We start from the raw sequence: 15,587 nt of genomic DNA, 5'->3' as shown, positions 1-15,587 counted from the left end.
CTATCTATCTATCTATCTATCTATCTATCTATCTATCTATCTATCTAACTGATTTTCCCCCTATGTGATTTAAAGCCATCTGTTTTGAATGATCATGGATTTCATGGAAGAGGCATCAAGAGACTTGATGTAACCAGAAATATGCTATCCATAAATAGGACTTCAGCACAATTTGGGTTAAATCTCTGTCTCTGTGTTGAGTTTCAGGGCATCCCAAAATGTTGGAGTGCACCAGAATGACAAGGAATACATGTGTAGGTCATGATGTCTGGAATGAATATGCTCAGACAATCTCCAAGGTAAATAAAGGTGTTTACTGGGGGTGATGCACACAGCAGACTCTGTGCCTTATGAGAGGCCAGACACCCATTGGGTCCTGCTCCTTATGGAAGACAAAAAATTTAGCCAGGTTAGGTGTCTGGTCTGTATACCGTTTGAGAGGACGAGGGAAAGGGGGGAGGTAGAGAACCACAGCTCTGGAATGCCTGGAATATCAGGAGCATTTTTTGTGCATACAGATAAGCAAGGGGAACTTGAAAGGGGTACAGATAAGTCCTAGGTGGGGAAATCAATGCATAATCTTCTTGATGACTTTTCTGGCTGGACATAAAAGTCTATTTCTGTCTGTCTGCCTGTCTGCCTGTCTGCCTCTCTCTCTCTCTCTCTCTCTCTCTCTCTCTCTCTCTCTCTCTCTCTCTCTCTCTCTCTCTCTCCATATATGTATATATGTCTTTCTTATATGCCTTACTTCATATCTATAATCAGAAGATCATTGAATTAAATTGTCTCTACTTTCACATAGTAATAATAGCTAACATTTATATAATATTTATTATATTCAAAGTGTTGTGCTATGCCCTTGGTAATTATCATCTAATTTATCTTCACAATATTCCTGGGAGGTAGATGTTATTATTATCCACATTTTAAAGATGAGGAAACTGAGTCAAACAGAGGTTAAACAACTTGCCTTGGGGGCAAGCAGCTCCTAAATGTCAGAACATATTTGATCCACTGTATTCCTGACTCCAGGCCCTGCACTCTATTCACTGTACCACATAGCTGTCCACATCAAAACTATCAGGGAATCCTCTATGATCTTAGCATATATATGAAGGACACTTCTTAGGAGTAAATCCTTTAAAAATGCATTTCACTGTACCAAGTCAAATGCTTTTTAAAAAATATAATCTACAAAAGAATAATATAATGGGATTATGTATGTTCCAAACCCTTTTTGTCAATTATGTGACTATAAAAATATGTGCTATAGGACATTTATTTTTTAATTTTTTTTTTTTTTGCTTTTTGGAGGGGGGAGGGTAGGGCAATTGGGGTTAAGTGACTTTCCCAATGTCAAACTCCTAGTAAGTGTTAAGTGTCTGAGCCCAGATTTGAACTCAGGTCCTCCTGACTCCAGGCCTGGTGCTTTCTTCTGCACCACCTAGCCACCCCCTATAATACATTTCTTAAAACCTACCATGTCCTCCTCATATTTTCATCATAAATTGCATTAATGTATGTGCAGATAATTCTTATTGAAAAGTTTATAGTGATTACAACATATGCAAATGCCTCAGAAGTTGTAGCTATGGTCTCAATGACTTCTTTTTTCTGATTGTTTAATAATACTACCCACATGGGGGTAGAGTCAAGATGGCAGAGTAAAAGCAGGAACTTGTCTGAGCTCCCACTCCAACCACCTCTAATACCTGTAAAATGTGGCTCTAAATAAATTTTAGAGCTACAGAAACCACAAAGTGACAAGAAAGAAACAGATCTCTCATGGAAGGCAACCTGACAGGCCAGCAGGAAGGGACTATCACACTGGGCTGTGAGCCAAGCACAATCCCATATGAGCTGCTTGGGCCCAGACCCAGGGCAGCTGACCAGCAGCCCAGACTGGCCAGAGCAGACTTCAGAAGAGTGAATCACTGGCAGCTGGGGTGGTTTCCAGACTCCTCAACACATAAATACCAAAGAGAAACTAAAAGGTCAGTAGGGAACTCTTTTGGAACCAGTGACAAAAGAACACAGCCTGGCCCCTGCTCCTTGGAGGAGAGGTAGCAGAGGCGTGACATTTGCAACAGAAGCCACATGGCTGCCTCTGGAGCTCCTGGCCTGCAGATCTTAGGGGGACCAAGTGACCATTCAGAGGGTAATTGCTCTTACTTTGACCTGCTTGGATCTGGGTCAGAGTCTTGGGTTGTGGTCCTGGGGTGAGGAATGCCAGTGTGGCAGAGCTTGTGGTAGCTATAGAGAGGGAACCCTCCTCATAGTTCTGACAACAGCTCTGACAACTGCGAAAACCCCAGCAATTTGAGACACAGCTCTCTCCACTCTGGAAGCAGAATTCTACTGTGGCAAAGAACTCAAAAGTCTAGTAATTGGTTGGCAAGATGAGCAAACAGAGGAAGTGGAATCAAACTATAGAATCCTTTTTTGAGGATAAAAAGGATGAAAACATAGAACGAGAAGAAGACTACAAAGTTGAAACTCCTGCATCAAAAGCTTCCAAGAAAAAGAAAAATTGATTGCAGGCCATGGAGGAGCTCAAGAAGAATTTTGAAAACCAAGTAAGAGAAGTGGAGGAAAAATTGGGAAGAGAAATGAGAATGATGCAAGAAAATAATGAAAAGTGAGTTAACAGCCTGACTGAAGAAAATAACACCTAAAAAATAGAGTAATTCAAATGGCAAAAGAGGTACAAAAAGCCATTGAGGAGAAGAATGCCTTAAAAAGCAGAATTGCCCAGATGGAAAAGGAATTTCAAAATCTCACTGAAGAGAATAATTCCTTCCAAATTAGATTGGAGCAAATGGAAGCTAATGACTTTATGAGAAATCAAGATACTATAAACCAGATCCAAACAAATGAAAAAATAGAAGGCAATGTGAAAAACCACATTGTAAAAATCACTGACCTGGAAAATGGATCCAGGAGACATAATTTAAAAATTACCGGACTACCTGAAAGGCACAATCAATAAAAGAGCCAAGAAATCATCCTTCAAGAAATTCTCAAGGAAAATTAAGCTGATATTCTAGAAGCAGAGGGCAAAACAGAAATTGAAAGAATTCAACAATCACCTCTTGAAAAAGATCACAAAAAGAAAACTCCTAGGAATATTATAGTCAAATTCCAGAGTTCTCAGGCAAAGAAGAAAATATTACAAGCAATCAGGAAGAAACAATTTGAGTATGTGGAAACACAATCAGAATAACTCAAGATCTAGCAGCTTCTACATTAAGGGTCAAAGGGCTTAGAATATTATATTCTGGAGGCCAAAGGAGGTAGGATTAAAGCCAAGAATCATCTACCCAGCAAAACTAAGTTTAATGCTTCAGGGGGAAATGTGGTCATTCAATGAAATAGAGTACTTCAAGCATTCTTGATGAAAAAACCAGAGCTGAATGGAAAATTTGACTTTCAAATACAGGAAGCAAGAGAAGGTAAACAGGAAAAATAATTCATAAGGAGCTTATTAAAGTTGAACTATTTACATTCCTACATGGAAAAACAATAATTGTAACTCATGGGACTTTTTCTCAGTATGAAGACAGTTAAAGGGAATATTTATGAATATATGTATACATATATATGTATGTAGAGGAGGGTGTATGTATATATAAATATATGTGGGTGTGTGTATATGTGTATACATGTATACATAGACAGAGGGCATAGGATGAGTTGAATAAGAAGGGATGATATCTAAAAATAAAATTAAGAGGCGAGAGAGGAATATATTTGGAGAAAAGGAGAGATAGAATAAGGTAAATTATCTCATATAAAAGAAGCAAGAGAAAACTGTTACAATGGAGGGGAAGAGCAGGAAGGTAAAAGGGAATGGGTCAACCTTACTCTAATTGGATTTGGCTTCAGGAGGGAATAACATACACACCCTTTTGGGTATCATACCCTACAGAAAAGTAGGGGGGGAAGAAGATAAGAGGGGGATGATAGAAGAGAGGACATATTAGGGGAGAGGGTAGTTAGAAGCAAACACTTTTGAAAAAGGACAGGGTCAAAGTATAAAATAGAATAAGTGGGGGGTGGGATAGGATGGAGCGAAATATAGTTAGTCTTTCACAGTATAACCACTATGGAAACATTTTGCATAACTGCACATGTACAACCTATATTGAATGGCTTCTCTCCAATTAAATAAAATTTTAAAAAATAACAATACTACCCACGATTTTTCCAGTGATTTGGTATCTCCTCCTCTTTAGAGATCTTGAACTCTGTAACTCAGCACTTTCTAAATTGTGTCACTTTTAATTTCTTCAATATGTACTTTTTCAAACCCAGCTGTGTCTTTTTCTTCTTTAGTGCTATTTGCCTTTATGAACATAGCACATCAGTAACTGAGGGATAAAGGTCCAAATATGATGTTATGCTATGACTGAGGATGAAAAATTTCTTACAAAATATTAACAAATTCTCTTCTTCCTCCTCCTCTTCCTCTTCCCCCTCTTTACTTCTCTTTCTTCTCCTTTTGTTCTTCTTCCCCCTCCTCCTCTTCCTTCCACTTTAGTCTATAAGTACCCTTGTATTGTGCATGAGTTGGAACTCATAACCAGAATTTTGCAGATGTCTTTTATCCTAATTCATCGTTTATTACTTTGTGAAGTTACACTCTTCATAATCTTCTACCATCTCAGATTTGCAGAAACTTAGATTTGAAGCTGGAAGAAACCTTAAAGATCAGATTCCTTTAGTCAAATTTCTTTAATACGATCATTTCATTTTACAAATGAGGAAATTAAGGATCAAAGGCATAAAGTACCTTTACCAAATTCCCCTGAATAATTGCAAAAATGGAATTTTTGCCCAAATCTTCTAGTTGAGGATCCAACACTCTTTACAGAGGCAGCTAGGAGGCACAATGGATACAGCACTGGGCCTGAAGTGAGGAAGACATAAGTTCAAATGTGACCTCAGACACTTCCTAGCTATATGACCCTGGGCAATCATGTAACCTCTGTCTGCCTCAATTTCCTCAACTATAAAAAAGCAAAAGCACCAACCTTTCAGATTTGTCAGGATTAAATGGGATAATATTTGTAAAATGCTTAGCACAGTGCCTGGCACATACAGAAATGTTTATTCTTTCTCTCTTCCATGTCCCCTGCCATTTTATATTATCTTCTGTACCATTCTGCAAATGAGTTTATATCCTAAAACCTATACTGTAGCATATCATATCTCTTCACTTGTCAAGGAAATCATAGGTTTCTAAATCAGCTTCTTTCTGGACTATCTTAATCTCTCTGTTGTAATATTAGTTAAATGTTTATAAGAAATAGTGACCTAGTCCATTTAGTTAACATCCAGTTAACAGGTTGGATTTTTTTTCCCTCATCAATTTAATGGTTTTTTTAAGATTCAAAACTTTTAAAAATAACTTGAATTAGAGTTGAGGTAATTGACAGAATTGCCATTCTTCTCATATGATAAAAATGTCTAACATAGCATGGCCTACACCACAAGGAACAGATGGTCCAGGTGAAGAATATTCACATCATATACCCATTTACTATATGGGCAGGGCAGCATGTAAAATAAATAGTGGCACTGGGGGGCAGTCAAAAATAAGTGGTCCACACATAATAAATTGTAATAGTTTTAACAGATTGCATTAAGCCACTGGTACCCCGACAGAAACTTTGTCCCAGGGATATATGTATTTAAATCAGGATTTAGCCCACTCAATCTCTGTAGAGGCTGCAGTTTCCACCTTTGCAAGGAGCAGGGGGAGAGCTATGAGTGGGTTTACTCTTATACCATAAAGAGGGTTATTTGACTAGAATTTTACTTATCCTACTACATATTAGATATTTGCAGTCCAGAAGTATGCTTTTCTTTGGGGATAGGATAAAAGCCAGTTTTTTTCTGATTGTTCCAAAGAATAGAGAAGCCACTTATTTTCTGCTAGTTTATTTTCCTTCCCCTAAACACTTATTACACAAAAAGCAATGCAGAGAGTAAGAAAATATATCTATCAAAGTGTATAGTAAAACAGTAAGTGCTCATATTATACAGATTAGTTTAGAAAATAGAATTCTCAAGAGGAAAAATGTTTCTTCAACAAGGGAATGAGATTAAATCACAGTTCAATCAAGAAGACAATAATCTGTTCCAAAGAGGCTAGTCTTCTCAATTTTTGTAAGTCCAAGCTCAAGGGTAATTATGTGGCATCAGGTTTCCCCACATGCCGGCATTTCTGGGAACACTTCTATATACCATTCAAGGGCAGGTGGCCTGTCACTCCTTCCCTATGGAACTCTGCTTCTCTTTTTTCCCTAGGTCTTTCGGCCAGTCAGGAATGTTTAGAGCGTACTTGGGCAATCATCAAAACCACCTTGGATGGGGGAGGGGGAGAGAACTATTTTGATCTGTATTTTGAACTTTGCAGTTCAAAGGAGTAGATTATCTGACTTCCACAATAGTAAACACTTTTAAGATGTCTCTTTACTCTCTATTAAAAATTAGTCAAATTTTTTTCTTTTCTTTTTTTTTTTAATTTGTCTGCTTTGGTAGCTACTAGCAACATTTGGGAAGTGAACAACAGGTTAAGAAGATAATATCCTCTCCTCCAACATCTTTGCAGAGGTGGGAAACCATGGGTATACATCATGGTAGGTAACATCAAACTATGTATATCTATATACCTATGTTTTATATATATATACATATGTATATATGTATGTATATATATACTTAACATGCACATATATGCATATATATGTTAGATTTGCTGAACTTGTTTTCTTCCTTATTTTAAACTTTTTTATTATAAATAATGGTCGAGGAGCATTGTGAAAGGCATATGATGGGAAATATGGGTGATATGAAAATAAAATTACAGCAATGAAAAAAATTTAATGTATAGTAGAGTGTTAGATTTATGGACAATAGTTTAAAATATAGTAATTGTGGACTCTCCCAGGAGTGGAGCACACCTAACAAGCTGTAGTAAAGACCTATTTGCTTTGAGTCTTGCTGTTTTATCAAAAAGAATTTAAACTGAAAAGTAAGGAGGAGAAGGGAAAAAAACTATTTAAGTACATCTATCATAAGGGAGTAACTATAACACAGGAAGGAGAATAGCAATTGAGATGCCCTCTCCAAAAAAATCAAAGATCTAAACAAAGTCACAACAATATTGTCATAGCTCTAGGTATCTTAACACAAATAAAGGGGGGCAAATCTGATCTCTGGGCAAGTAATTTAGCCTCCCAATATTTTAGGCAACTCTTTAAGACTATAAACAGAAGACAAGGTACTAACCTGGTTTGTTATATAGAGTCTCCTCATCTGTAAATTTCCTATGATGATGAATTATAGGTCAAGTTCCTAAATATCACTGAGACATGGTGGACTGGACTCAAACTTGAAGTGTATCTCTGAAAGGCCTTACTTATTCAAAATGAATAGAAGGGTGTAGCATTATATAATAAGATGATAATGCTTATATGAGGAAATAAAAGAACCAACTATGTGGTAGAAAGTCTAGGGGAATGTTAATAACAGCAGAAATAGCAGTGATTTTGTCTTAAATTGTGGTCCAGGGACACTGTGGGTCCTTTTTGGGGAGACTTTGAGTTCAAAGTATCTTTGTAATAATGCTAAGATATTTTAATTTCTAAAATTAAAATAACAATAAATATGGCCTACATAAACAAAAGTTTATTGGGGTTCTCAATAATTTTTAAGAATGAAAAGCAGTCCTGAGAACAAAAAGTTTGAGAGCAATTGCCATAGAGCAACCAGATAGGAGGAAATCCATGAAGAATTCAAGAAACAGATCATAAACCTAACACAGAAGCATGACATATAATAGTAATGATCAGAATTCTCAACTGTCTGGATATCTGCTGGAGCCCAAAGTATAACAGCTAGGGATGGTGAGGTATGGGCTCTGGGAGCCCCCTTGACCTCTCCTTGAGTCCTTGAGGTACAGACTCTGGGAGCCTCCTTTGGACTCTTGATTAAATCATCCCATTTGATGAGGCATTTGCATGACGTAATAAGCCTTACACTGTGGCTGAAGCCAAGCCTCTGTTACTAGATTTCCCACCTTTGAGCCTATCAAAATAACTGGCTTAGCCCACCATTGTCTGTAGTTTTCAGGTGGCTTCCCACCCTTAATCACTCATTGACCTCATTAACTCCTCCTGAAGACCCTCCCCAAATTCCTCCCCTAGACCATCCCTAGATTCCTCCTACAACCTTCTGTATATAAGACCCTATCTTGTCTTCAATTTTGTGAGAGCGCCACAGAATGTCATAGAATAGTGAGAGAGCCATAGAATGACCTAGCACAGACTTACTCTGTGTCTAATGAAAGCGAACTTTTAATAAATATTACTTTTCTTTGGCTGAGAAGACTCGAGTCGAATTCATTCAGCAGAACCCAGTGTGTTGGTATTTTGGGGTCTCCAGAGCAACCCTAACCCTCTTAGTGGGTAACCTCTTCAGAGATATCTATGCCAAAAATATAGTAACTACTAATGTCTTGGCTTCTCTTTATGATAATTTTATCCTTCAAAAAGTGAAGCAAGTAGAAGGAACCATTATTCTAGTCATAATCCTTACCAACAAAGAATAATTAATTGCTGAGTTAGAAATTATGAAAACGTTGAGGGGAAGTGAGTCCTCCATGTCACAATTTATAGCAAAAACAATAATTATGTAGAATAGAGAGAAGATCATGACAATTGGTCTGATCACTTCCTGGCAAATAGAGGGAGAAAAATTGGAAGCACTGTCAGATTTTATATTCTTGGGCTCAAAGACCACTGCAGGTGGTGACCGCAGTCATGAAATGAAAAGATGCTTGCTTCTTTGAAGGACAACTATGACAAATCTTGACAGTATACTAAAAAAGCAGAGATGTCACCTTGCCAACAAAAGTGCATATAGCCAAAGCTATGGTTTTTCCAGCAGCAATTTATGACTGTGAGAACTGGAATATAAGGAGAGCTGAGTACCACAGAATCAGTGATTTCAAACTGTGGTGTTTAAGAACACTTTTGAGAGTTCCTTGGATAGCAAAGAGATCAAATCAATAAAAAGTTGCAGAAATTAATTCAGACTATTCACTGGAAGTTAAAATAATAAAACTGAAGTTTAAATACTTTGGTCACATAATGAGAAAATTGGACTCATTGGAAAAGACCCTGGTGTTGGGAAAGATTGAAGACAAAAGAAAAAAGGAATAGCAGAAGATGAGATGGATAGACAGTGTCATAGAAACAACAAATATGTAGACTTTTAGAGATAATGGACAATGGAAGGGCCTGTTGGATGATTAAGAGTTGGATATGACTGAATAGATGAACAACACAATTGAGAAAAGTCAGACCTAATATTCTGATGTATATTCTGGGTTTGGGGAGAGAAAAAAAAATTCTCTCTTTTTCATTTTTTAGTTTACATCATTCATTTCCTCAAGATTTTGAGTTACAAATTTTCTCCCTGTTTTCCCCCTACCCATCACCCCAATACAGCAATTCCACTGAATATCCCCTCCCCCAATCTGCTCTCTCCCATATCTTCCCCCATTCCCGCTCTGACTTTCCAATAGGGCATGGTGGATCTCTATGCCACAGTGCCTGTATATCTTATTTACCAGTTACATGTAAAATAATAATAATATATATTTTAAACATTTGATTTTAAAACTGAATTCCAGATTTTTTCGCTTCTTCCATAGTCACCCACCCTTACTGGGATGATAAGCAATTCAATATAGGTTGTACATGTGTAGCAAAACATTTCCATAGTGGATATATTGTGAATGCCTGACTATATTTCCCTCCATCCTATCCCATCCCCCATTTGTTCTATTCTCTATTTTCATCCTGTCCCTTTTCAAAAGTGGGTGCTTCCAACTTCTCTCCCTCCCAGCCTGCCCTCCCTTCCATCATTCCCCCTCTCATCCTCTTCCCCTCTACTCTCCTGTAGGGTGAAATACCCTATTTAGTGTGTATGTCATTCCCTCCCTAAGCCAAATTCAATTAGAATAAGGTTGACTCATTCCCTTTTGCCTTCTTGTTCTTCCCCTCCATTGTAACAGTTTTCCCTTGCCTCTTCTATATGAGATAATTTATCCCATTCTGTCTTGGAAGAGAAAATTTTAAAGTTTTGGAAAATGGATAGATATCCAATTCCTTTTCAAGTGAATCCAGGAGGTATCTTAGGTTCTCAGTATTGAAATTCTGTATACCCCCCAAAAAATAATTCTTATAAGGAAGAAAAGGAAGATTTGTTTAAAGAGACAAAGAGGAATTTATAAACCAAATATGCAGAAGAAACATACAAAAGATAAAAGAAAGGGCAGATAGTCAAAGATGAATATAAAACCATGACAGAGATATCTAAGGGTAGTATACATTATTCTAAAGTTCAGAATTAACTGAGTCTAGTGAGGAAAATAAAGGACATTAAAAAAATGTTTTCCTTTAGCTATATTGAGGAAAAGGTAAAATGAAAGGCATAGTGATAAGATTTGGAAAGACTATTTAAAAAAATTTGTAAATCCTTAAAATTTAACAAACACATACTTTTAAGCTCACGCAAACATTAGTCAGAGAATGAAGACTTTGAGTAGTTAACTTTAATAACTAGCAAACTACTACAGAAAAGAAGCAATGACCACAAAAGTTAGTTGGGCTTCTTAATAATAAGAATACTAGGGCAGCTAGGTGGTTCAATGAATAGAGCACTGGCCCTAGAGTCAGGAGGACCTGAGTTCAAATCCAGCCTCAGACACTTAACACATGCAAAAAAAAAAAAACTAACCACGTGACCTTGAGCAAGTCACTTAACCCCAATTGCCCTACCTTCCCCCTTCCAAAAAATAATAAGCAAAAAAAATAAAAGAATAAGACAGCTAGACTTCAACTCATTCCATGTCCTTAGACAGGTCCATTCTATCTTTGCTCTAGTAGTAATAGTAAATTTGTTCCTTGAATCAAGACTAAATTTGCTTCTTTCTTACTTGAGCTCATTTCTCCAAGTTTTGCACTCTGGAGCTAAAAACAACTCATCTGATCCTTCTTCTCTATTACAACCTCCCAAATGCCTGAAGGTAATTTTTTTTCATCTTTCAAATGCTTTATTAACTTCTGATTTACATCATTCATTTCTACCAGATTTTAATTTACAAATTTTCTTCTTGTTTTCCCCCTACCAACCACCCCAAAATAGCAGTCCCACAGGATATCCCCTCCTCCAATCTGCTCTCTCCCATAACTTCTCCCATGCCCTCTTCAACTTTTCAAGTAGGGCATAGTGGATCTCTATGACTCAGTGCCTTTTTATCTTATTTCCCTTATTTTATCTTATTTATCTTATTATATATATATTTAGACAGTTAATTTTAAAACTTTGAATTCCAGATTCATTCCCTTCCTCCATTGTCACCCACCCTTACTGGTAAGATAAGCAGTTCAGTATAGTTTGTACATGTGTGGCTAATGCAAAACAATAACATAGTAGATATATTGTAAAAGACTGACTATATTTCCCTCCCTCCTATCCCACCTCCCACTTGTTCTATTTTCTACTTTGATCCTGTCCCTTTTCAAAAGTGGGTGCTTCCAACTTCCCTCCCCTCCAGCCTGCCCTCCCTTCAATCATCTGCCCTATCATCCCCTACCCCCCTACTCTCCTGTTGGGTGAGATACCCTATTTAGTGTGTGTGTCATTCCCTCCCCGAGGAAAATTCAATGAGAATAAGTTTGACCCATTCTCTTTTGTTTTCCTATTCTTCGCCTCAATTGTATCCATTTTTCCATGCCTCTTCTGTATGAGATAGCTTACCCATTCTGTCTCTCCCCATCTCCTCTCATTATATTCCTCTCTCACCTCTTAATTTCACCTTTAAGTATCATCCCTTCCTATTAAGTTGGTCATCTACCCTCTATGTATACCTGTAAATATAAATACACAGGTTTCATTTTTCCATGTAGCAATGTTAATAGTTCAACTTTTATAAGTTCCGTATGATTTGTTTTCCCTGTTAACCTTCTCATACTTCTCTTACTTCTTGTATCTGAATGTTAGATTTTCTATTCAACTCTGGTTTTTTTTCATCAAGAATGCTTGAAAGTCCTCTATTCCACTGAATAACCATATTTTCCCCTGAAACATGATACTCAGTTTTGCTGGGTAGCTGATTCTTGGTTTTAATCCCAGCTCCTTTTACCTCCAGAATATCATATTTGAAGCCCTTTGATACCTCAGTGTAGAAGCTGCCATATCCTGAGTTATCCTGATTATGTTTCCACAATATTCAAATTGTTTCTTCCTGGCTGCTTGTAATATTCTCTCCTTGATTTGGGAAGTTTTGAACCTGATTATAATTTTCCTAGGAGTTTTCTTTTGGAGATCTTTTTCAGGAGGTGATCGGTGGATTCTTTCAACCTCTATTTTGCCCTCTGTTTCTAAAACATCTGGGCATTTTTCCTTGAGAATTTCTTGGAGGATGTTTCTAGGTTCTTTCTTTGATCATGGCTTTCAGGTAGTCCAATAATTTTTAAATTATCTCTCCTGGATCTATTTTCCAGGTGAGTGGGTTTTCCCATGAGATGTTTCACATTGCTTTCTATTCTTTCATTTGTTTGGATCTGTTTAACAGCATCTTGAGTTCTCATAAAATCATTAGCTTCCATTTGCTCCAATCTAATTCTGGAGGAATGATTCTCCTCAGTGAGCTTTTGAGATTCTTTTTCCATCTGGCAAATTTGATGTTTTGAGGCATTCTTCTCCTCATTGTCTTTTTGAGCCTCTTTTGCCATTTGAGTTAGTCTCTTTTTTAAGGTATTATTTTCCTCAGTTAGGCTGTTGACTCTCATTTCGTAATTTTCTTGCATTGTTCTCATTTCTCTTCCTAATTTTTCCTCCACTTCTCTTATCAGTTTCTTAAGGTCCTCTATGCCCTGTAACCAGCTCATATTTTCCTTTGAAGCTTTTGCTGCAGGCCTTCTGTCTTTACTGTCTTCCTCCTGTTCCATGCTTTGCTCCTTTTTGTCCCCAAAATAGGAGTCTATTGTTGGAATCTTCTGTCAGCTTTGTTTCCTTTGCCTGGTCTTGTCACCCCTCAGTCACTTGACCCCTGGGCTTTTTGTCACAGTAGGACTCTGCCACCAGACAGGGGAGCTTTGTTCCAAATGCTGGGGTTTTCTCAGTTGCTGGAGGTATTAGTTGGGTGCCTTCTCTGAAGCCTCCACTCTGTGGAAACCTGGTCACACACCCCAGGACCTCCACCCTAGATCGCAATCCAAATCCAAGAAGGTTAAAGCAAGAGCAATTACCCCTCAGACTGCTTGCTTGATCCCCCTACACTCTGCAGACCAGGAGCTGAAGCTTCCATGTGGCAGCAGCTGCTTAACAGCCTTCAGTGGCTTCTCACCCCGGGGGCAAAAGCTGATGCACTCCGAAGTACTGGGTCCCAAATTCCACACTGCACTGACCTCTCACTTTGTCCTTAGCATCTATGTGTTGATAATTCTGTACCAGCATGGTTGCTGGTGATCTGGAGTCCCTCCAGCTGGTGGTTGTTAAGGGCTGCCCTGTGGCTAAAACCACTGGCTTGCACTGGGCTGGGGTGGGCTACCAGAGTGCCCTGCTGGCCAGGTCTTGCCAGCCTGCTGGGCTGTCCTCAGTGGGAGGTTAGCTTCTCTGTGTCATTTTGTGGGTTCTGTAGCTCCAAAGTTTATTCAGGGTTCCCTTTTACATGAATTAGGGATGGTAGGAGCCAGATCTGCCTGAAGGCAGCTTTAATGCTCATGATAAAGCTGCTTTTCTTTAAGCTAACCATCCTCAGGTCCTTCAACTGATCTTTGTATAGCACAGTCCCCAACTCCCCTTGCAAACTTATGGTAATGCTCCAGAATTCTACTTCACAAAAACAAAATGGGGGAGAATTAGCTTTAAAAAAAAAAAAAGGAAAGAAGCTGGGGTATTTAATGAACTACAAACTAAATATGAATTTTTATTCATATTTTTTCATTAGTTTTTGTTGTCATTAGTTTTCATTAGTTATTGGGATCTATTTTCCATATTAATGAGATTAATTTAATTTAAGTAATTAATGACATTCCCTATGTGTCTTCTATGTCTTCCTTTGAAATCTCATTTGTACTAATGAAATAAAATGTTGTTGAAATTTTCATTCATTTTATTTCTTGAAAATATGCATAGTTAATGAGATTTCCTGTGTGTCCAAACTTTAGGGAAACCCTAAGAAAAGATTCTTAGACAGGGAAGAATTAGAATAAATAGCCTCTGATAAAAATCCCTTACTGATTATCTGATTCTGATATTTTATTTGTTTTTGTTATTGTTGAGTCATTTACATCATGTTGTACTCTTTATGACCCCATTTGGGGTTTTCTTCACAGAGATACCATAGTGGTTAGTAATTTTCTTCTCCAGCTCATTTTACAGATGAGGAAACCAAGGCAAAGAGAATTAAGTGACTTGTTCTTTGAATTCAGGAAGATGAGTCTTCCTAACTCTGGCACCTTATCCACTATGAAACATAGCTGCCCCATTCTAATCCTAGAATCATCCAAAGAAATGAAGAAAAATTCTCCAATCAAGCAGATCACATGCCAGGCAATTTTTTTTTAAGAGGTCAGATAGATCGGTCATACATCAAAATCAACTGACCAACTTTCATCCTTAACAGTAAAAAAATAAAGAAAGTTTTAATGGTAAGGATTCCTACTGTTCAAAAGCTATCACTAAGAAGAAAATTGAAGAAACATTAGTCTCACAGTTGGAGGATGGAGAAGGAAGGGGAAGAAAACTTGAACAATCTTAGTAATAGTTTGGACAATAAAAGCACCACAGAGATTCCAACAAACAGTCTCAGAAAAATAAAATATCTACAATTTGTCTTTTCACCTTGTGAAAATACCAGCTGGTGTGAATATTTGCAATATGCTTGAAAATTGTTTACTGACTATTTTGATTCAGAAAAAATGTTCCTATTTCATGTAATAACAATGGTAGATAATAATTATTATACTCATAACACTGAAAACAAATATTAAGGGTTTATGCTATAATTTTTAGATGAAAGTATTTTTATATAGTTACCATGGAATTCCAGGCTTAAAATAAAATGTTATTTTTAACCTCTCAAAAATAGTTTTCTAAATATAGCAAATCATGTATTGACATATTTTCATTTCAATAATCAGGGACAAGAGGACTAGTATGCTTTGTATTAACACAATTAGGATCTGTAAGGAATAAGGTAGCTGTGGCTTCCAGCAGACCATACTATCTTCAGTTACACGGCCAGTTATTTCTGGGTGTGGTGCTGAGTGTCTGAGCCCGGGATTCGATCTCCAGGTCGTCCCAACACTGGAGCCGGTGCTCTTACTTGCTGTGCTACCTGGCCGCCCCGCTTTCTTTACCTTCTTAACCTTCAACCTCCAAGGACTTGACAAGGAAGAAGAAAAGCAGAAGATAAAAGTAGGGATGAATCTAGTCCTCAGGGCTGTTTGAAAGTTATACCAGTATGCCATAGGTGTTGAGCTCTGTGATTTTGCAGAAGAGCA

Source organism: Petaurus breviceps, unplaced genomic scaffold, assembly GCF_028583685.1.
Source record: "Petaurus breviceps papuanus isolate PSGF00001 unplaced genomic scaffold, PetGlider_PUasm1.0 175, whole genome shotgun sequence".
Classification (NCBI taxonomy): domain Eukaryota; kingdom Metazoa; phylum Chordata; class Mammalia; order Diprotodontia; family Petauridae; genus Petaurus; species Petaurus breviceps.
Note: the sequence above shows the minus strand (reverse complement) of the source record.